The 24,902-nt window shown below is 46.2% G+C and overlaps 1 protein-coding gene across 3 annotated transcripts in view; it reads right to left on the bottom strand.

Annotated features, from left to right (window-relative positions):
* The window catches only part of LRRC3C (leucine rich repeat containing 3C), a 227,798-nt gene that overhangs the window by 54,863 nt on the left and 148,033 nt on the right, over positions 1–24,902 (bottom strand). The window lies entirely within an intron of this gene.

Genomic DNA, 24,902 nt, shown 5'->3' on the forward strand with positions numbered 1-24,902 from the left:
TATCGCCCACCCTGACCTCCTTGTATAATTCAATCTCCTCTCTTGGTGCTTTCCCTACAGAAATGCTGGAGGCTCAAATTATCACTATACCCAAGCCAGGTAAAAACCCAGCGCATTGTCAAAATTATAGGCCCATTGCACTACTGAATGGCGATATTAAAATTTTTGCCAAACTTGTCGCTTTCCGTTTAAATGTTTTTCTGCCATCTCTCATTGCCTACGACCAAGTTGGGTTTGTGCCTGGTAGACAGGCGTCTGACAATACCCGTAGGTTTTTTGACTTGATTGATATTGTTCCCTCTAACACTGGCCTTCTTCTGCTCTCTTTAGATGCAGAGAAGGCGTTTGATAGACTGAACTGGCAATATATGTCCTCGGTTCTAGACAAGTTTAGTTTTAGTGGCCATATTCTTTCTTCGGTTTTATCTCTATATAGCTCCCCCTCTGCACGGGTATTTAGTAACGGTTTCCTCTCCGATACATTTTTTTATTACGAATGGAACCCGCCAGGGTTGCCCTCTATCACCCTTAATATTTACGTTGGGCATAGAACCCCTTGCTGAGAAGATTAGGATGTCTGGGGGCTTCCCGGGGGTGACTATTGGCACTACTACTCACAAGTTGTGCCTCTTTGCGGATGACGTCCTTCTGTTTGTCACGGACCCACTATCCTCCCTTCCTTGTTTGCATGCTATCTTGGGACAGTATAGTGAAGCTTTCTTTTATAAAATTAATACGACAAAGACAGATGCTCTCCCCATTAATATCCCAGCTCCAATAGTGTCCACCCTTCAATCACACTATCCATATAACTGGCGTTTGGCTTCAATTCAGTATTTGGGGATCCAAATTCCACCTTCTACAGCCTCCTGTTTTTGATGTTAACTTACCTCCACTCATTAATAGTTTTTTAGACGTGACTAAGTCCTGGCTATCTTATGATATTTTGTGGATTGGCCGCCTAGCAGCCTTCAAAATGACTCTCTTACCTAAACTCATGTACTTATACCGAACCATACATTTTCTTTTCCCTAAAACGTACCTTGATAGATGTCATGCTATAATGCTACGCTATGTCTGGAAGGCACGGTCACCCCGATTGGCTCGGTCCAAAATTATTCTCCCTCGTAGAAAGGGAGGGCTAGATATGCCCGACCTGGTCCTTTACCAGGAGGCGTGTGTGCTGGCCCAGTTTAAATACTGGTTGAGTGGGGCGCCTGTAGCGGGATGGGTATCTCTTGAACGTACTGGGAGTTTGGACCTTCCCTTAGAAGACCTTTTTAAGATACACCCAAACTCTAGACCCCGCTTATTGTCCCTCCTCCCCGCCACTAGAACATCTTTACAAATCTGGGATAAATTGGTGACTCGCCTGCCTGGACATAAATTTCCATATTCTACTATCTCACTACGAGCCATAGCTAAATTAATCCCTAATTTAAATCTCTCTACCTGGTTTGTTTGTGGTTTGACTGTCTTGGGGGACCTTATGGATGGTAATGTTATGCTATAGTTTTCTCAACTCCAGTCTCAATATAATCTCCCCAGTGGAGAATTATTGCATTATTTCCAAATTCACCACTGGTACAAAGGTTTGCCTAGACAGGTGGCTCCCCCGAACCCGTTATCCCAGGTTGTCTTAACACGTGTATCTCTGTGTGACTCTAGTGGGGACATCTCGTTTTGGTACAGGACGCTTATCAGCTTGCTTACTACTACTAAGTCTAGCTGAAATGGGAACAAGACTTGGATCTTCCCCTATCTGAAGCCCAATGGGAACAAATCTTTATTTCTTCTTACCGAATGTCCAAGTGCTTGAATCACACGGAGATGCATATCAAACTCCTTAATAGACTATATTTAACACCGGATAGGCTACACTCATTCTGGCAGTCTTGTTCCAAATATTGCTTGCATAACTGTGGGGAAATAGGCCATATTTTCCATATTTTCTGGTCCTGTCCTTCCCTTCGACATTTCTGGAGCGAGATATTTGCTTTGATTAATTCGGTCTTACACCTGTCCCTTACCCCCTCTCCGGCGATGGCCCTGCTCCACATTTTTCCTGCTGAGGTAACACCTCATCAGAGATATCTGGTGGGGCATATTTGTATAGCTGCCAGGGCTGCATTGGCCCAAAGTTGGAAACGAGCTTCTCCCCCTCCTCTATCACTAGTCACCAACAAAATGAAATTCCATTTTACTATGGAAACTGAGTTCATGCCTTACTCTTCTGCGGCCTCCTCCCCAATGGTGAAATGGAGAGCATGGCATGACTACGTCACTGGAGGGGGTTTTTCACCTTCCACCTAACTGACTCTGCTTATACTTCCGCTCTGTGCACTGGCTGTGCCTTACTAACCCTGTGTCTATTATTAATTATCTGTTTATTGATATGTTTTCATGTTTGACCCATGTTTATCTTTATGTTTCTTTTTTCAAGATGACTTTGTATTTTTCCTATTGTATCTATATTGGATTGTTATATTTGACTTCTGACAATTTTGATATTTGCATGTTTACATCCCGTTCCCTTGGTTCTATGTACCGCCCCGCCCCTTCCTTCTTTCTTTCTGTACCCCTTCCCCTTGCAAAAAGAAAACTTGTTTTCAATAAAAATTATTGATGTAAAAAAAAAAAAATACTCACGGTGATAAAGTACCTGCCAACCAGCTCCTAACTGGCTCAGGCTGGGTTTGAAAAATGACAGGAGCTGGTTAGTTGGTACTTTATCACCGTGAAATGTATCACTTTTAAAGGCTTAGTACATCTGGCCCATGGTATGGGAAGCGTAGACTTATGGTGTGTACACACAAGATTTTGACTTTTCGATTCTCACTGTGCGATATGGTCTACGGTCGGTGTCGCAAGTCTAGATAGACTGTGCTTGCGATATTGAATATATACAGGAGGAATAGAAAATAGCGCTTAATGGGAGTAAAGCAGCCCAAGGTATATTCGGGTGACTCCCAATCACCGAAAAGACTAATGTACAACAACAAATATTGAATAAACCTTTAGGCGCTACCACTTTCTAGAGATCATGTAATGTCCTTAAATATTGGTCTTTAAATGTTAGTTCCAAATAAAGTCACTTGATTCACTTGGACTGTTCCTTCTTCTAAAGGTTCATTCCTCTTCAAGTTGATTTTCTTATATGACGATGTAGTTCATAGAAAGAAAAAAATGGCGTGTATAGTGTAGTAATTTAGGTTCAAAGTTGAATTTATTAAATGAACAGAAAAGCATAAAATAATTTTTTCAATTAAAATAATAACTCCACTCTCTGATAAAATTGGAACCGTACCGTGTCAAGCTCCCAGCATGGAGCAATGAAGAAAGTATAAACGGAAGGTTCCGGAATTCCTCCCTCCTCCCTTCACGCAAACTGCTGACCGCTGGACCTGGCAAGGTTCCCCTCGGGTTCTAAATACAGGTAAAGGATCACTGGATGCCGCCAACGCGTTTCGAGTTCTTCAACTCTTCCTCAGGGCAGAATGATCCCATACCTGTAGGCATCCTTATTTATACTAAAATATGACCCGGATGTGAATCCTTAGTTGTCTGTACATGCACATATTTTCTTTAAAACTCGGAATTCCATAATTCACTATAGTTATATAAGTATATATTAATGATACATAAGATCCATCTTCTAAAAATCATATTGTTGTGCAAATAACATAAGTGATTTCTGGTGGTCAGAGTGCTGTTTGTTAAAAAAATGACCTCCAGATATGCAGCACACATATATATTCCTTTCCAAAATTCATGCTGAGTTGCTCTGCTGTGTGAACACATTAATTACAAACATATGTCATTAAAATGTTAAAATTGACTGTATTTCTGAACGCCATGCGTTCCACGATTGTTCTAAACGGAAGTTGTATGCGTTCCACCGGTCCCTTCCGGTGACGCACTTCCGTAACTGTAGCCAATAGCGCTATGCGTTCCACGGCGGCTCCGTCGTGGAACGCGTGCGCATTCAAATGTCAGACGATAGCTTCACATACAATAAGAGGAGGAGATACATACAGACGAAAGTGCACCATTCCAATAAAAACTTAAAATCGAAGACATGAATGTACAGTAATCGTCTCCCTATTGATAGCATATAACAAAAATCACCATAGGTAAAGCTCGCTCTGCGTTCCACGTCTGATCCGCCGTGGAACGCATGCGTGTGGATCTAGAGAGGCATTTCCTGACATACAGATATAATTGGGTTCTTATTGGTAATGGAGGAATATTACACATAGTAAAAATATATACAAGATAAAATAATCATCTCTAATATGGTGCTCTATACAATACAGCTTATTTATTTATTAGTATTTTTGGGAGAAGTATGTTTTGACCATGGGAGGGGTGTTTCTTTAAAAAAACCATTTTACTTCAAATTCTTTGTTAAGTCCCGTTGGAACAATGGTATTTAAGTTGAAGATCCACCTCATTTCCGCCTTTGCTAACAAACTTTCTGAATCCCTGTCTTTCCAATTGATTTTTATGTGTTGGATTCCTATGAATTGTTTAATGGCACTTGTTTTACAATGATGTTTTAATTTAAAGTGATTAGACAGATTATGTGATTCTAACCCCATCATAATATTCCTCACATGTTCTCCCATACGTGTTTTCATAGGCGTGCGCAGCTAGTTTTATTAGGGGGTGCACCACCGGAGGGCGTGTCTAGCATTATCTTTTGGGTGTGTCTAGCACCGCCTTTTGGGCGTGTTAAGCATCACCCAAGATTTTAGATTTTTATGTAAAATCACATGGCTTAATCTAATTTCTCCCTAGTTCCTAACAATAAAGTAGATATAATACACCCCGGAAAATAAAATGAAACATATTGGCGCGACCACTGGCGAGTACTGACTACTCGCTACGGCATAACCCTGAGTCCTAGCTGCCGCTGCACCTTATCGCTGCTTACACTTCCCCAACCTATCCCTGACCCAGTGGCAGAAGTAGAAAGTGATTGGCCTAGGTGCGTATACATTCCCCTCCCCCTCTCCCCCCCCAACCCTTGTACACCCTCCTCCCCCCATCACCTACATCCTGATTTTGAGTGGGCCACTCTGCAAAGTATGGAAGATTTAGCGGGCCGAACATTTGAGTTTCAATATAACAGAAGTAAAGTTTGAAATGTACACATGTGCCATCAGAGCCACATCTGCCTCTTTCTATGCCATCAGACCCCTCCTCCGCAGGACACCAGCATTTGTCACACATGTCCCCATGATCACCAGCTACTGACAGTAGTGCCCCTTATTCACATTACGCCGCACAGTATGAATCAAAATGCATATTATGCCACACAATAAGAGTCAAATTTCACATTAGGCCACACAATATGAGTCAAATTCACACTATACATTAGGCTACACAGTATCAGCCAAATTCACATTATGTCACACAGTATGAGACGAAATTCACATTACACCACACAGTATGAGCCGAAATTCACATTATGCCACACAGTATGAGCCGAAATACACATTACGTCATACAGTATGAGCCAAATTTCACATTACGCCACACAGTATGAGCCAATATTCACATTACACCACACAGTATGAGCCGAAATTCACATTACACCACATAGTATGAGCCGAAATTCACATTACACCACACAGTATGAGCCAATATTCACATTACACCACACAGTATGAGCCAAAATTCACATTACACCACATAGTATGAGCCGAAATTCACATTACGCCACATAGTATGAGCCGAAATTCACATTACTCCACATAGTATGAGCCGAAATTCACATTACGCCACATAGTATGAGCCGAAATTCACATTACACCACATAGTATGAGCCGAAGTTCACATTACACTACACACTATGAGACAAACTTCACATTGCGCCACACAGTATGAGCCGAAATTCACATTGCACCACACAGTATGAGACGAAATTCACATTACACCACATAGTATGAGCCGAAATTCACATTACGCCACACGGTATTAGCCGAAGTTCACATTACGCCACACAGTATGAGACAAAATTCACATTGCGCCACACAGTATGAGCCGACATTCACATTACGCCACACAGTATGAGCTGTATTCACATTACACCACGCAGTAGGAGCCGAAATTCACATTACGCCACACAGTATGATCCAAATTCACATTACGCCACACGGTATGAGCCGAAGTTCACATTACGCCACACGGTATGAGCCAAAATTCACATTGCGCCACACAGTATGAGCCGAAATTCACATTACGCCACACAGTACGCCCCCAGCAGTGCCTGGTACATATAAAACTACTGAATGCTTGACTCATCTAATATATTTTTGTAACCTTTCTTCTCTTTTTATTTTTTTTTCCTGATCACACCCACAGATCTATTTTTTTTTTTTTGGGGGGTGGGTGGGAGGGTGTAACTTCACTTCATGGATGTAATATAATCATGTTTTTCCCCCTGCCCTGGCCCCCCTCTTTCCCTGCAGCAGGAGCAGGCTCAGCTGCAGGCTGCAGCACTGAGCGGTGACTTACAGTCTCTGTTGAACTGTCTTCTGCAGCATCTGTCTGCAGCAATGGCTCCAAGTCCTCCTGAGAGGACCGCTGAGGATTGAGAGCATGGACGGGAGAAGAGAGAGAAGCAGGGCCGGCGGAGAGGGAGGGCGTGCAGTGACATCATCACGTCACATTGCGAGGCGAAAGCGGGACGGAGGATATTTCAATGTAACGTAAGTCCCCCCCTGTGCGGCTGCTGTCGAGTATAGTATACACAGCCAGTGCCAGCACTCCGTCCTGATCGGGTAGCAGGCGCAGCGGGGAGGCACAGTGACAGGAATGAGCAGCAGGCGGCGTCCAGTCACAGACTTGTGGGCCACGGCGATCATCACATTGCTGCAGCAGGGGTGGTGTGTGGGGGGTGCCAGACATTAGGGGGTGCCTGTGCGCACCTGGCACCCCCCGTGCGCACGCCTATGCGTGTTTTTAGTGCTCTAGAAGTGCGTCCTACATAATGTATTATGCACCAATACATTACCAGATTTTCATTCCAACCAGAAAGATTGGGCAGATAATCTTATAGTGTGTATCCAGTTTAATTGTTGAATCTCTTTCCAAACTGATTATGCACCTGAGAGTTTCTCTGTCTGTGAAGTCTGCAGATACCTGATTGCAGCAGTGTTTGTAGTCCGGTTGGTAGTGCTGGACCTGAACTGCAGAGATCATGTGAATGTATTGCTATTTTCTCCATGCAATACCCCAGGTCAAATCTCAATGTAAAAGGGGTATAAGTGGACACATGGGCCCATTTGTGTAAAACATTCGGGAAATCAGACATCACCTGCTCGTGTACTTTCAGAATCTTTAATGTTGCATACACAGTATAAAAAAGACTTAAGGGGACCATAATGGAGACTGTTCTAGTTACATTTGCTAGCAAGTTATAAAGTATGTTAAAATGAATAAAAAAATGAGGTTTTAATTCATTTACCTGGTTGGCCTACAGTAAATTGGAGCTTGTTGCATGTGCAGGCTGGATCTGCTCAGCGCTGTCATTAGTAGAACTGACCTTAATTACCAAAACAAGAGGAGCCGGACTGCAATTAGTATGTTAATTATGAAATATTGTTGTTATGCCAATTAAGGGTTACCAAATACTGGAGCAAAACAAAATAAATGAATACTAAGAGGGGAAAAAATTGCAGGACATTGGTGTCCCCAGGATGTGCCTAGCTGCCATGTATAATAGGTTAGCATATTCTATGCTAAAGATAGAACTCTCATCTTTTTGTGTTTAACTCTTTGACTGCAGGAATATGTTAGAGGCACTGTAATGTGTTGAAGGGCATGTTAAATTATGCCACGTTGTATGCAAAATAATGACAAATGTTCAGGTTTTGGGGTGGGATTGTATTAATCTTTGTAGGACGTATGGGGTTTTTATAAGACATATGGCTGATTGCGTGGTGGATGCACGGTCGATGTGTGATGTAGTACAGTGATTTGTAGATACTGCGCATGCATCAGTCGCCCCACGCATGTGCCGTACAGAGTCGCAGATGGGATTGCAGACGCAAGTTCAGACAAGTGTATTGAAAATGTAGTAGCCATTCCTGAGTGGTGACAGGGAAGTGTCATAGCGCACCCAAGGAGATGGACCGTCTTTTGGGCAAGCTATGAGAGTGTTGGTGAAAGTGGTTGTGCACGCCGACGTTCAACCGATCACACAGTAGGCCATACTCAAATGGAGAAACTGCACCTGCCATAGGGCTCACACAGGAGGCTATAGTGCTGGTTCAAGTTTCCATGGAGCAACGGATAGTGCATATAAAGACACACCAGGCAGTATTACAGCGTGTATGAATGCTGGCAGTAGCCTTCTCAGTCCTTGCACATTCGTACGCTCAGATGTACACAAGAGAAGAACTTTTTAGAGGCATTAGCATTATGGGGGGTATTCAATGAGTGCCGTTTTTTTTTGACCAGTCGAAAAAATGCCACTCTTCGCTCGTTTTTAGGTCGAATTTACATTCAACCTATTCAATGCCCATCCCAATGCACTGGTGAAAACCACGTGTATTTGCGAATTCGACGCTGATACATGTGTTTTGACAAATTCATGGGCATCTTCGCCGTTTTGGGCGCAATTTTCACCCATGGTGATTCGACAAAAAACAAAGTGTAATGGAATGGGCGAAAAAATGGATTCAAAAATGGGTGAAAATGCCCGCAATTGAATACCCTGTGTCGAATTAGTGCCATATTTTCAACTTAATTGAATACACCCCAAAATCTCAGACGGGCGATCACCAAGAGTTGCAGCTGCAGGCACTTCTGCCTCCAATTTAGAATCAGCCGAAGTCACTTTTCAGGGGCTGATGTAGAATTGAACGCACCGATGATGATGATGATGATGATAATCAGCACACAATACTGATGTGCTAAGTTCTTCTTGATGCCTCCCACTGGACCTATCACAAGTTATTGGTGCGGCTCCAGCAGTATTTGCATTATTTAATTGATATCTGCAATAAAGAATTGTTAAAATTGGAAGAAAATAGATGTTTTATTTCATTTTAGTTAGTATTAATGTGTGCATTTTATTGTATTTTATACGTTAAATGTAACTTTAGTATCTAGTAAAGCTGTCCAACCAGTAACTCTGCAGGCCAGATGCAGCTCTTGTTTGTGCCTGCACTGTCCCCAAAAGCTCTGTAGACTCGGATAGACAATATTTTTGAAAAGCATGTGACTCACAAACAGAGCCGGCCCTAGGCATAGGCAAACTAGGCAAATTCCTAGGGACACAAGAAGCTTCTGCTGATTAAAATGATATGCAGCATGTCTATATTCTGTGTGTGACTGCGGATCTATCTGCATAAGAAATGCATTACTAATGTGCGACATTATGTATATAAGGTGTACTACAGTACTTTGTGGCGTAACGTATAGAAAGGGCACTACTGTGTGGTCTAATGTATATAAAGAGCAATATGGTGTGGTGTAATGTGAATAAAGGGCACTACTTTGAGGAGTAACGTGGTACTACTGTGTGATGTAATGTGAATAAGAGACACTATTGCATGATATAATGTGAATAAAGTTGCAGTACTGTGTGGCGTAATTTCAACTGGGGGTATTATTGTGTGGCCATCTGGCCATGCCCCTTCCCAGCAAGAACACTCCCCGTTCTGGGCTGCGCACCGAATGTGCACACTGTTCCTATTTATAATATAGGGGGTAGAAGCACCAAAATGAGGACTGCTATGGGTGAGGGGTGATGGTGCTGGGAAAGGGGTACAGGGTCAGAGGTAAAATTAGCATCTTTGCAAGGGGGCACCAGCCAAAATCTTGCCTAGGGCATCATATTGGTTAGGGACGGCTCTGCTCACAAATGTGCCTTCACATTGTGGAAATTACAGAACCTGTCTTGAATGTAGGTCTAAGGATCTTCACTAAATTACTCGCCTTCCAGCTTAACCTCTGGCTCCACAGATTGATCATCTGGATCAGGTTTGATCCATACCTGAGCAACAAGGCCTGGACATCACCAGCAGAGTGATCAATTTCATCCACAACATCAATTCCAAGAAACCCATGCTACTAATGGCCTTAGACACTAAGAAAGTGTTTAGTCTCACTGGAATACCAGTCTATCTCACTGCAATACCGGTCCTTCACTGGAATAACTGGAATTCTATGGATTTGGTGACTTTCTAATGAGGTTTCAGTCTTCTACTGTGACCCTTCTGGCTCAGTTTTAGTTAACGGGTTTATCTCCTCACTTGTCTTCATTACAAATGATACTTACCAATTTTGCCCACTCTTACCACTTATGTTCACATACACAATTGATCCACATTCAACACAATTCTGATATACCAGTAATTAAGATGGACAGATGAGCACTAATGTGCATTGTGTGCAGATCATATCCTCATTTCTATCGCTTAGCCAATGGCTTCTCTCCAAAATGTCTTCAGTCAACTGCACCAAAATGAATCCTGTCAAAACAGAGACCCATGACTTCTCCCACTCTAAAAAATTATTAGAAATTAATTTTCAATTCAAATGGCAATCTACATTTAAATATCTAGGCATAAATACATCACTAAGGGACAAATTCAATTAGATGCAAAATTGCAGAAATTTAAGTTGCACAGTTTCCACGTGTTTAGCAGCTTTTTTGCTGCAAAAAAGTAGTTTTTTGATGGTATGCATGCTCCTGCGATTTGCTTATTTAATCACAAATTTCTGAAAACGGGATTACCATGAAAATTGTTGCTGGCAGTGGAAAGTGAAAAATGGGTTAATCTGCATGTACCCCCTAAAAAATCAGATAACAGTATAGAAATTTATTTTTGGTTATAATAAAATTATTTAGAGTACTTAAGTTGGATCAGTGGCTGTTATATGCATTTTTTTAAGTGAAAAAATTATAAAAGGCAAGTGTTTTTCATTGAAATAAGTGCTAAAATGAAATTGGGGGTTATATAAAAATGGGTAGGTGTCATTTTATGCCACTTTGAAAAAGTTCCAAAAACAAATGATTACTCCCACCTGCAAGCCTATAAAGAATTGTCCCACTCATAAAGCACCGCAATATACCTGTTGCATACTTTGTAGCCCAATTTCCATCATTTTGCACTTTTTCACCGCTAAATATTGATAAGGCATTATTGTCCAATTAAAAATGATTAAAAACTTCCAGGTGCCTAATTAGTCATTCAGGGTTTCCAAGGGTTCTGAACCAAATCCGACAATTTTAATTTAAAATTAGGATTATAATTACCTACCGGTAAATCCTTTTCTCTAAGTCCGTAGGGGATACTGGGAATCCATTTATTACCATGGGTATAGACGAGTCCACACGGAGCCTTGGGCACTTTAAGAATTTGGTAGTGTGCGCTGGTTCCTTCCTCTATGCCCCTCCTACCAGACTCCGTCTAGAAAGCTTTGCCTGAAGAGACAGACATACTTTGAGAGAAGTATAGATAAGGAAAGTGGTGAGATTGCGAACCAACACAAACAAAACAAGCGGAAAGCCATGCTAACCAAACTTGAAACAAGGAACAGCAACAGCTGAACCAACCAGAATACTTAATCAAGTAACAGTGCTGGAAGAACAAAGCACCGGACGGGCGCCCAGTATCCCCTACGGACTACGAGAAAAGGATTTACCAATAGGTAATTAAAATCCTATTTTTTCTTACATCCTTGGGGATACTGGGAATCTATTTAGTACCATGGGGAAGTACCAAAGCTCCCAAACCGGGTGGGCCGAGGTTTCTGCAGAACTGATTTAACAAACTTAAGGTCCTCAGAGGCCAAAGTAGCAAACTTGTAAAACTTTGCAAACGTGTTACAACCTGACCAAGTAGCTGCTCGGCAGATCTGTAAAGCCGCGACACCCCAGGCAGCCGCCAAAGAACCCACCGACCTAGTAGAGTGGGCCTGTACAGATTTTGGAACCAGCAATCCTGCCGTGGAATAAGCATTCTGAATAGTGAGCCTGACAAGTTCTGAGTTCATCTCTGTCCTCATGGAAAATTAAGTAGGGACTCTTGTGAGACAACGCCCCTAGCTCCGACACGTCTTGCTGAAGCCAAGGCAAACAGTGTGATGGTCTTCCACGTAAGGTACTTTACGTCAACCTCCTGTACCGGCTCAAACAAGTCCTACTGGAGGAACTGCAGCACCAAATTGAGATCCCATGGTGCCGTGGGAGGCACAAAGGGAGGCTGGATATGCAGAACACCTTTCAAGAACGTCTGAACCTCAGGGAGAGAAGCCAGTTGTTTCTGAAAGTAAATAGACAAGGCCAAAATCTGGACTTTAATGGAACCTAGTCGAAGGCCCACATCCACTCCCGACTGCAGAAAAAGCAGGAGACGTCCTAGATGAAATTCCACCGCAGAATATTGTTTGCTCTCACACCAAGAGACATACTTCTTCCATATTCGGTGGTAATGTTAGACGTTACCCCCTTTCTGACTTGAATCATAGTCGGGATGACTTTTGTCAGGAATAGCCACGGTAACCCTTGATAGACGAATGGGCCCTGTTGCAGGAGATCCTCACGAAGAGGTAGAGGCCACGGATCTTCGACCAGCATCTCGAGAAGATCCGCGTTCCAGGCCCTTCAAGGCCAGTCCGGAGCAATGAGGATTGCATGAACCTTTTCCCTTTTTATTCTCTCTAGAATTCTTGGGATCAGAGGAAGTGGAGGAAACGTACACCAGCTGGTAGACCCTAGGAGTTGTCAGAGCGCCTACCACTACTGCTTGTGGGTCTCTTGACCTGGAACAATACCACTTAAGCTTCTTGTTGAGTCGAGAGGCCATCATGTCGATTTGTGGCTATCCCCACCGACGTGTCAACCACCGGAACACCTCTGGGTGGAGGCCCCACTCCACCGGGTGTAGGTCGTATCAGCTGAGGAAGTCTACTTCCCAGTTGTCTACTCACGGAATGAAGACCGCAGACAACGCATGTTTTTCCGCCCAGAGGAGAATTCTGGACACCTCTGACATTGCGGCTCTGCTTTTCATTCCACCCTGTCGGTTTATGTACGTTACCACTGTAACATTGTCCGACTGGACTTGAATGGCCTGATTCCGAAGTAGAGATGAGGCCTGCAGAAGGGCATTGTAGATAGCCCTGAGTTTCAAGATGTTTATCGGAAGGCCGACTTCCCGACTTGACCATCTTCCCTGAAACTGCATCCCCTTGGTGATTGCTCCCCAACCTCTGGGGCTTGCGTCTGTGGTTAGCAGAATCCAATTCTGAATCCCGAACCTCCGACCCTCGACGAGGTGAGGAGTCTGTAGCCACCACAGAAGGGAGATCCTGGCTCTTGGCGACAGACAGATCCTCTGGTCCATGTGAAGATGCAATCCGGACCATTTGTCCAACAGATCCAACTGGAAGGGCCTCGCATGAAACCTTCCGTACTGAAGCGTCTTGTAAGAGGCCACCATTTTCCCCAGAAGGCGAATGCACAGATGCACCGAGATCCGGGTCGGCTTCAGGACAGCCCGAACCATCGACTGGATTACCATAGCCTTTTCCAAGGGAAGGAACACTCTCTGAGACTCTGTGTCCAGTATCATTCCCAGAAAAGGAAGCCACTGTGTCAGATCCAGGTGAAATTTTGGTAAGTTCAGAATCCACCCGTGATCCAGAAGTAGTCTGGTTGAGCGGCCAATGCTGTCCGACAACCGCTCCCTGGACGGTGCCTTTATCAGAAGATCACCCAGGTATGGAATTATGTTCACTCCCTGTTTGCGGTGTAGAAACATCATCCCTGCCATCACTTTGGTGAACACTCTCGGTGCCGTGGAGAGACCAAATGGCAGGGCCAAGACATGGTAGTGACAGTCCTGCAGCGAAAACCGTAGATAAGCCTGATGAGGTGGCCAGATTGGAATGTGAAGGTACGCATCCTTGGTATCCAGAGACACTAAGAATTCCCCCTCTTCCAGTCCTCAGATCACCGCTTTGAGACTCCATCTTGAAGTTGAACACTCGTAAGTACGTGTTCAACAACTTGAGGTTCAAAATCGGTCTTACCGAACCGTCCGGTTTCGGTACTACAAACAAGTTGGAATAATACCCCTTGTTTTGCAGATGAGGTGGAACTGGAAGACCTGTAAGGTAATACTTGCCTCTTGCAAAACTGGTAAACCTGATTTGAAGAATCTGTGAGGTGGGAGCTGCTGAAACTCCAGTCTGTAGCCCTGGGAAATAAGATCTACGATCCAGGGATCCTGGCACGAACCTGTCCAGATGTGACTGAAGAATTTTAGCCAGGCTCCCACCTGAAAGACCTCCAGGCATCGGGGTCCACCGTCATGCTGAAGGCTTTGAGGAAGCAGAGCTTGAGCTCTGTTCCTGCGAACTGGCAGTTGCTGGTTTGCATGGTTTACCTCTAGCACCTCAGGTGGCTGTAGAAGAACCTCTGGCTTTGCCCTTAATCTTGGCAGTCTGAAAGGACTGTAGATTAGGTCCTGAGTAGGCTTTCCTGGCTGGGGCAGCTGCAGAAGGAAGATATGTGGACTTAAACGCAGTAGCTTTGGAGATCCATTTGTCTACTTCATCTCCAAATAAGGCCTCTCCAGTGAAGGGTAGGCCTTCCACGCCTTTCCTGGAGTCCGCGTCAGCTGTCCACTGGCATAGCCATAAGCCTCTGCGTGCTGACACTGCCATAACCTTGCATTAAGCAAGCCTATTTCTTTTATGGCTTCCACCATAAAGTTCACAGAGTCCTGTATATGTTGTAGGAGTAAGATAATCTCCCCTTGAAGCAAGGTATCTAACCCCTCAATTAGGTTACCCGACCATTTGGCGATGGCCTTAGTAATCCACCCATCTGCTATAGTGGGTCTCTGGGCCACACCAGCAGCTGTATACAAGGATTTGAGTGTAGTCTCAATTCTACGATCAGCTGTGTCTTTTAGGGAGGCTGCACCTGGGACAGGCAATAAAAATTTTTGTGACAGCCTGGATACTGATGCATCCACTATCGGTGTATTTTAAAAATTTTTCCTATCCTCAGGAGGAAAAGGAAAAGATGACAGTAACCTTTTAGGGATTTCAAATTTCCTATCAGGATTAACCCACGGTTCTTCAAACAGGGTATTTAGTTCCTTTGACACAGGAAAAGTGGCTAAGGATTTATTTTTTATATTAAAATAAGATTCCTCAGTAACCTCTGTCACCTTATCAGGGATATACAGAACGTTTCTGATAGCCTCTATGGGGTAAATTTACTAAGATGGGAGTTCTATTTAAGATGGGATGTTGCCCATAGCAACCAATCAGATTCTATGTATTATCTTCTAGAAGGTGCTAGATAAATGAGAAGTAGAATCTGATTGGTTGCTACGGGCAAACTCCCATCTTAGTAAATTTACCCCTATGAGAGCCTCTATTCCCTGTAACAGAGTAGCATCCCCCACCTCTGAGTCCACCTCCCCCTCCTCCATGTCTGACCCCTCATCATCAGAGTCAGACTGCAGCATATGGGCCAAAGTACGTTTTTGCGGACAAATGGCAGGGGACTGAGACGCTGGTTTGGGTACTCAGTCTCTTTTCATAAACTCAGTCATCGATTGTCCTAAGTATTGCGTCTCTTTCTCACTGCGGGACAATTTAGTAGAAATATTGAAAATCATTCCCTTAATGGTGTGCAGCCAAGATGACTATGCCCCGCTAACTGGGAAGGTACACTGCACTGAGTACACAGTAGTGAACACCCTGGAGAAGAGGAACACTGTGCCTTACATGAAACACACTTTTTGTCTGATATACTGTGACAGTGACAGCACACACACACACACACACACAGGAATAGGTTAAATGCACAACTAACCCACAACGAGCCCTTCCTGGGAGACACATAGTTAGTATGGAGCCAGCACACAGCGCTCTTACTGCTAATACCAAGCTTAGCCAGGTCGCAGACTAAGTACCCAGATTGGGGACTTAGTACACTAATAATCACTCCCCCCCTGCTATGACCCCGTGGTACCACTGAGGTAATCTGGAGTCTCTCCGGAGGAGCTGCGCGTCCCTGTCAGTCAGCGTCTGTGTCCACTGCAGAGGGGAAATGGAGCTGGTGAGCTGCTGGTTCCATTCATAGTGAAGCCCCGCCCCTTCAATGGCGCGCGGTCTTCCCGCTCTTTTTTTTTTAAATACTGGCTGAGGTAATTTTGTGCCTAAAATGGGCTCAGCCCCCTTTTAAGTCTGTAATGCCAGTCTGGGTACTGTGTAACCATAAGTGTACTGAGACCCAGTTCACCCCATCAGAAGCTGTGCGTCTGCACTGTGTACTGAGTCTGGAGACTCAGCCGCCCCATGTTGAAGCCGTGCATCTCCTCATGCTGCCATAATGGCCGGCAACCCGCTAACCGGGACGCAGGCTTGTACTTACCACTCTTCTTTCTTCTGACTCTGTTAGGGGTGGCGGCGTGCTGCAGGAATGTACGCTCTTTGTGGTGGGGCTTACAAATAGTTCCCTCAGGAGCTAGTGTCCTGTCAGCGGGGAACGGGACCATTAACCATTCAAGAGGTTGGGCCGTTCACCCCCCTAAGTCCCACGAAGCAGGCAGGCTGGTGCCATCCAGTCCTGCCTGAAAATAACAAACTGATAAAATAAATGCAGAAAACTCTTCAGGAGTGACGTGACCGGCTCCATTTCTAAACTGAGTCTGGTAGGAGGGGCATAGAGGGAGGGGCCAGTGCACACTATCAAATTCTTAAAGTGCCCAAGGCTCCTAGTGGACTCGTCTATACCGATGGTTGGTACTAAATGGATTCCCAGTGTCCCCAAGGACGTAAGAGAAATAGAGATTTTCCCCAAGTTTATCACCTGCTCAGAGATGGTGAATTGAAATTTGTGGTAAAATTTCTGCAAATCCATTTTCGCAGACAACGGAATAGGTACTTTTCGGGATTTGTTATAAATTCACGATTTTTATCATGGAAGCGTCTTTTTGTGGATAATTGAACCATGTCTTGTAAATGATTGCACCTTTAAAAGAACTTCAGAGTTCAGCCAGCATCCAGCACAGCCGCTGAACTCGGGCGGCATTACATGCGACCCATGGTGTCTGTCTCAATAAATACTTCTACGCAGCTCAACTGGTTCAGTGCTTACAGTGGCACTCTCCTTCCTGGATTCTGAGTTTGGGTAGATATTAATCTGCATTTACATCTCTAGGCAGTTTGGATGCTGTCAGACCAAGATTTGCACTGGCAGCATCAAGGCACAGAGTCTAAAGGTGTGTACACACGGTGAGATATAGCCTTTCGATTATGACTATACAGTATAGTAAAAATCACAAGGAAAGTTAGTGAAAATCGCAAGGTGTAAGGCAGCTTGCGATACTGATTTGATCCCGATGCGCACTCCTGCGGGGTCGGTATCGCAAGGCTAGATAGACTGTGCAGGCAAGTCAATCTTGACTATCTTGTGCACTATCTAGTACAAAGTATAGTCAAAATAGGCAACTAGTCAAAATCGCACATAGTCAAAATCGAACGTACAGATAGTAAAAATCGGTGCTTCTGGGCTCTGGATGAGCTCAAGGGAAATCGCATAGTCAAAATCCAGCATAGCAAGGATCTCACCGTGTGTATGCACCTTAACACACCCCATGTTCTTTAGCTGCTCCCAGGAGATGACACTGTGGAATTAAGATATCAGCATAGTATAGAATCAGCAAGCAAAAGCATAGTCAGGAATTCTGCGGTCAAGGTCACTAGCAAGGGAGCAGAACGAAGAAATGGGGTCTGGGGCATTGGCAGAAGTATGGCCTCGGGGAAGCTGAGTCTGGTACACAAGAAGCAGGTAAGGGGACCTTATACTCTGCCAAAAAAATTGCAGCTTTAATGGAATATAACTTCAAAACCAGTGTCCTTACCAGCCTAAGATTTGGGAGTTTTCTTTACACACATGGAAGCATTTATTACATCACATATAATTGAAATTAGAGACGGTAAGAAAGACTTTTTCCACAAACTGTGTTGGTTTGATATGTAATGACCCCACTGTGTAGTGTTTAGGGACAGCCTGTTCTGAAATTGGCACCAGGGTGACATCACTGTGACTTGCGCCTTTCTCTTTGATTGAAGAGAGCCCTGCACTTGTCCCTATAGGAGACACTACACACACAGAGGCAGCCAGCCAGAACCTACAGTACCTCTGCTGACAGAGGAGAGGAGGACAATCGGCAGCATTCTGGCCCGGGGAGAGGGCAACATGCTGCCCTACTTGTCCCAGCAAGATGATACAGGGGGCAAATTTTGGACAGCATTCCTGTCTATCTTATCCACATTCATAAACCTTTGGTCTCCTCACTCCATCTGGCCTCCAGAAGATTGCTTTTATCCAACAATGAACCTATCCTCATAATTTGGTCCTGTTACAATATATAAAAGCCTAGGGCGCCATTGCCTCTCATTTCACTTTGGAGAAATAGTAATTTGCCGCCATAACTCTTTTGTGTCAGCTCACATATTGGATTTGTCTATGAGCTAACAAACAAAAAGGCAAATTCCTTACATTTGACTATCTCCCAAGAGTCAGTCTCCTTTACCTTCACCTTTTATTTATATCTACAAATCAGACATTTTTTTCCAATTACAGTACTTCAACCAGAGCTGATCGCCCACACTTGAACAGCTCTACCTGAACATAGGCACATCCAGAAAGATCTTCATACATCATCTAACTAAAAGTGCAACAGCGAAAATACAGACGGAGAAGAATTGGGAGTTGGATCTTTCTGGGCATTACTTGGGCAGATCACATGCATTGACTAAAATATCCTGATGCTGAGTGGAAATCGCCCTAAGTCAGGCATGTCCAAACTGCGGCTCTCCAGCTGTTGAGAAACTACACATCCCAGCATGCACTGACACAGCATTAGCATTCTCTGACAGCAAAACTGTGTCAGGGCATGCTGGGATATGTAGTTTCACAACAGCTGGATGGCCGCGGTTTGGACATGCCAGCCCTAAATTGTTCCAGCTTTCCATGCACAGACCTAAATGCTTATTTGCCCATGGATAGATCATAAGTGAGATAATTGTGTAATAAAGCAGTCTGATATTGGGGGATTGGGGTGTCTCGTATGACTGTAATAGGCCACTTTTCTGACCACAGAGGATAGACTAACAATGCCAAAAGTCATAATTTTTCATCAACACTTATCACAGCCATAAAAGTTTCCATTATTACAATGTATGCCTCGGCAATACCAGGTTGGAGTGGTAAGGGTTTGTTGCATGCATGAACTGAATATTGTATATCATTTTCCATAGGAACCCCCCCCCCCCCCCCCCACCCCCCTGCCCATTCAACAAAATGACATGCATTGGTGAATAGCTTCCTCATGTTAGTAAGTCGCAGATTTGTATTAACACTGTCTGGTCTGGATGAATAATTTTGGCAATTACCTTACTGAGCTGCATGTTCAAAATTTTACCCAGTATTTCACTATCAATTGTTACCGGCGATATAGGTAGACAGGATTATGTCAGCAATGGATCCTTGCTTATGTACTACAATAATTAGTGCCTCACAATAAGATGGTGACAATGATCACTCTTTATGTACTTGTGCAATGGTTTCCCACAATTCTAGTATAAAGAATTGATGCTCTTTATTTTCTGTAATTCTATTGAGATTCCATATAAACCAGAAGCCCTATTATTGGGAAAGGAGGTAAGAGCTAATGCTAACTCCTAAGAATTTGCTAGCTGTAATAAAGAGAGCTGTCAAAGTCAGTCTTCAAAAGTAAATAGCCACCTTGGGGCCTACTTAGCCGCAGATGTGTACAGACTTTATACAGTACAATGATAGCCTCTATCCAGGGCCGTCTTAACAGCAGTGTGGGCCCCTGGGCACAGCAATGCACTGGGGCCCCTACCCAACCTCCAGCGGTGAAGGGGGGGGGGGGGGGGGTACTATCAGTGGCAGCTTTGATGACTGATGTGAATGGGCAATTCTCTGTAAAGTGCTGCGGAAAATGTGTGCGCTACATAAATATCTGGTAATAATAATAAATGTCCCACGGGCAGTGGGGGCTGTTCTATCTTCCACTCAGCATGTAGGACCTGGAGCAGTAATTTCTGCTAATTACTCCTTTGCTGCACAGATGGGGCAGGAGGGAGAACACTAATAAGGGTGTGTACACACGGTGAGATCCCTGCTATGTTCGATTTTGACTATGCGACTTCCCTTGAACGCCCCCAGAGCCCAGATAGGACAGATTTTGACTATCTGTGCTTGAGATTTTGTCTATGTACGATTTTGACTAAGTGCCAATTTTGACTATACTTTGTACTAGATTGTACCCTAGATAGTCAAGATTGACTTGCCTGCACAGTCTATCTAGCCTTACGATACCGACCCCACGGGAGCGCGCATCGGGATCGAATCTGTATCGCAAGCTGCCTAGCACCATGAGATATGCACTAACTCTTCATAAGATTTTGACTATGTAGTCAAAATCTCACAGATTTATCTCACCGTGTGTACACACGGGTGTGTACACACGGGTGTGTACACGCGGTGAGATAAAACACACGGTGAGATAAAAATAAGGGGTACAAAAGACATAGGGGTCCCCCGTATTTTTCAAACCAGCACCGGGCTCCACTAGCCAGGGAGATAATGCCACAGCCGGGGGACACTTTTATATTGGTCCCTGCGGCCGTGCCATTACCCCCCCAACTAGTCACCCCTGGCCGGGGTACACTGGAGGAGTGAGGACCCCTTAAATCAAGGGGTCCCCCCCTCCAGCCACCCAAGGGCCAGGGGTGAAGCCCGAGGCTGTCCCCCCCATCCGTGGGCGGTGGATGGGAGGCTGATAGCCTTTCAATAGTAATATTGTTCTTTACAGGTGGCCTACAGGTCCCAGCAAGCCTGCCCCAGCATGCTGGCACTTGGAGAACCACAAGTGCCAGCATGCCCGGACATAAAGGGCCCGCTGGCACCTGTAGTCCACCTGTAAAGAAAATATTGAAAAAAAAAACACGACACATTCTTTAAAAAATCCTTTATTAAACTGGGTCTTCACCTGGGGGCGGCGGCCTTTAAGCTCTTTTGCATGGCCGCCGCCTTCCCAGGGCTTCCGGCGTCTTCACCTGGGGGGGCGCCACCTCCCCAGGGCTTCTGGGGTCTTGCTCCGGCGTCTTCACCTGGTGGGCGGCGGCTGCTAAGCTCTTTTGCATAGCCGCCGCCCAACCAGGACTTCCACGGCGTCTTCAGTCTTCAGGAGCTCTTCTCAGCTCCTCCTCCGCCGTCGGACTGAAAGCCGCTGCCTCGCGCTGACTTATATAAGTCAGCGGGAGGGGGCGGGGCGATGACGCGGCGAGCCGTGATTGGCTCGCGGCGGCCATCTTGAATTTCAAAAATGACGCTGAGGCGCCATTTTTGAAACTGGTACCGCTCCGCTGCCAAACTCTGCAAGATAAAGGTAAATTTCCCCCGCCCGCACCGCTGCCGCAACCCGCCGCCGCCCGCACCACCGCCGCCCACACCGCCACCGCAACCCACCGCCGCCCACACCGCAACCCGCCGCCGCCGCAACCCGCCGTCGCCCACACCGCCACCGCAACCCGCCGCCGCCCGCACCGCCGCCACAACCCGCCGCCGCCCGCACCACCGCCGCCTGCAACATCGCTATCGCTGGGAAAAATCGCTGGCCTCTTAAAGTATTAGCGATTTTGACTAACTTTTGCAGTGACATAGCCAAAATTGACTTGCCTGCACTGACTATTTTTCCCAGCGATAGCGACCTAGCGGGGACGCGCATCGCTATCGCTGCCTGTATACACACGGAGCGATCTGCACTAACTTTCTGAGCGATTTTGACTATATAGTCAAAATCGCTCAGTTATATCGCTCCGTGTGTATGCACCTTAAGGCTAGATAGACTGTGCAGGCAAGTCAATCTTAACTATCTAGTGTACTATCTAGTATAAAGTATAGTAAATTGGCACTTAGTCAAAATCATACATATACAAAATCTCAAGCACAGATAGTCAAAATCTATCCTATCTGTGCTATCTGGGCTCTGGGGGAGTTCAAGGGAAATCGCATAGTCAAAATCGAACATAGCAGGGATCTCACCGTGTGTACACACCCTAGCCTCTAGAAGGGGGAATTGGGCTGAATGAAGGTGCCCTGGTACATGACTTCCAGGTTGGTAGGGGGTGTTTAATACCTAGGGGAGGGGTCGATAGTAGAGTGGGCTTAATATTCAGCATTTTCTGGTGAGAGGGCAGCTTGTTTGACTGCAGATATCTCAAGTTCCTGGACAAAGATTTCTTAGCTTTGAATGGGATCAAAAATTAGAGTCTCACCTTTCAGGTGGTATTGGGGACTTGGGGATCAGAGTTCAGGAGCCAGAGCAATCCACCAACGAATATATAAAACTGCATATTAGGCGTGTGGAGCTGGAGCAGGGACCAGCTGCTTGAAGGTTGATATCTCTGGTTCTAGGAATAGTAGAGACAAACTGCCAATGTCCACCAAAAGTGGAGAGTCCCAGTGTTTTGAGTATATCCTCAGAAAAACTCTAAGTCAGACAGAGCCCGAGAGATCTGGCTGGGAAGAGCAATTAACAGGCTTGGATTGGGACCACTGCTTTGAAGTTGGATATCTCCAGTTCCTTAGGGACGATTTTAAAAAATCTGGTACCCCTGGAAAGAGGGGACTCTCAGCTGTCAGCCTAGGCTCCTAAAAGTGACAGAATGGCTACCAGCAATGTTGCAATATGAATAAAAAGAGACATGCTCTGTCCCCCTGTTCCCTGAGTGTGCCTGGAAAACAACTATTGTATCTATATTACATGGGTGGTCTTCAGTATGCCGACTAACGGGATCCCGGCGCACAGTATACCGGCGCCGGGATCCCGACAGCCGGCATACCGACACTTATTCTCCCTCGTGGGGGTCCACGACCCCCCTGGAGGGAGAATAAAATAGCGCGCCACCGTGCCCGTAGCGTGGCGAGCGCAGCGAGCCCGCAAGGGGCTCATTTGCGCTCGCCACACTGTCGGTGAGCCAGCGGTTGGGCTCCCGGCGCCGGTATGCTGGTCGCCGGGAGCCCGACCGCCGGCATATCATAGTGAACCCATATTACATATGCGGCGGGATGTAATGGAGTCCATGGTTTTGCCCTGTAAGTGATGGCCCCTTTAAAAAAAACGTCCGAGATCTGCCGGCATCCCATTCCTCCGGCAATTTTGGACTCTATTACATCCCACCGCTGGTACCTTGGCAGAAGCTAAAATACATTATTGTTCTAGCCTAGGGGTGGGCAAAATACGGCCCGCGGGCCGGATGCGGCCCGCAAACCGATCCTGCCCGGCCCACTGCCTCCCACCAGCGTGCAATGACAAGCGGCCCGACCGGCTGAGCTGCTTGTCATTGCTCTGCACTGCATTACCTCCAAGCTGCCGGCGGGGCCTCTCTCCCCTGCTGCTGCTGCTGCTGCGTTGTAGCAGCCTCCTCCTCCCGCCTCCAGAGTCCCCAGTGACAACGACTGTGTTCAACCGAAAAGGGGGCGGGGCTACACGGCGATGAGGGGGCGGGGCTACACAAGACCTCAGGGGGCGGGGCTACACGGGACAAGAGCCGGACTGCTTCAGATCCATCCTTCCTGCCACTGCCAGCCAGATCAGTAAGTTAATGGGAAAAGTGAGAGAGAGAAAGAAAGGGTGTGTGTGTGTGTGTGTGATAGTGTGCGTATATTTGTGTGTGCGGGCAGTGGCGTCAGACTGTTTTAGGTTTGGGGGAGAGATCTTTAGCTCTCACTGTACCAACCCCTCCCGTGTTCTGTCACTGTGTCACCCCCCCCCCCCCGTGTTCTGTCACTGTGTCACCCCCCCGTGTTCTGTCACTGTGTCACCCCCCTGTGTTCTGTCACCGTGTCACCCCCCCGTGTTCTGTCACTGTGTCACCCCCCCCCCGTGTTCTGTCACTGTGTCACCCCCCTGTGTTCTGTCACTGTGTCACCCCGCCGTGTTCTGTCACGTATCACCCCCATTGTGTTCTGTCACTGTGTCACACCCCCCGTGTTCTGTCACCGTGTCACACATCCGTGTTCTGTCACCCCCCCCTCCCCGTGTTCTGTCACCGTGTCACCCCAACCGTGTTCTGTCACTGTCACCCCCCCCTCCCCGTGTTCTTTCACTGTGTCACACCACCGTGTTCTGTCACCATGTCACACATTCGTGTTCTGTCACTGTCACCGCCCCTCCCCGTGTTCTGTTACTGTGTCACACCCCCGGTGTTCTGTCACCGTGTCACCCCCACCGTGTTCTGTCACTGTGTCACACACCCGTGTTCTGTCACTGTCACTCCCCCTCCCCGTGTTCTGTCACCGTGTCACCCCCCCCCCGTGTTCTGTCACCGCGTCACCCCCACCGTGTTCTGTCACTGTGTCACCCCCCCCCCCGTGTTCTGTCACCGTGTCACCCCCCGTGTTCCGTCACTGTGTCACCCCCACTGTGTTCTGTCACTGTGTCACCCCCACCGTGTTCTGTCACCGTGTCACCCCCCCCATGTTCTGTCACCGTGTCACCCCCCACCGTGTTCTGTCACCGTGTCACCCCCACCATGTTCTGTCACCGTGTCACCCCCACTGTGTTCTGTCACCGTGTCACCCCCACCGCGTTCTGTCACCGTGTCACCCCCCCCGTGTCACCCCCACCGTGTTCTGTCACCGTGTCACCCCCACCGTGTTCTGTCACCGTGTCACCCCCACCGTGTTCTGTCACCGTGTCACCCCCACCGTGTTCTGTCACCGTGTCACCCCAACCGTGTTCTGTCACTGTCACCCCCCCTCCCCGTGTTCTTTCACTGTGTCACACCCCCGTGTTCTGTCACCATGTCACACATTC

Source organism: Pseudophryne corroboree, chromosome 3 (assembly GCF_028390025.1).
Source record: "Pseudophryne corroboree isolate aPseCor3 chromosome 3, aPseCor3.hap2, whole genome shotgun sequence".
Classification (NCBI taxonomy): Eukaryota; Metazoa; Chordata; class Amphibia; order Anura; family Myobatrachidae; genus Pseudophryne; species Pseudophryne corroboree.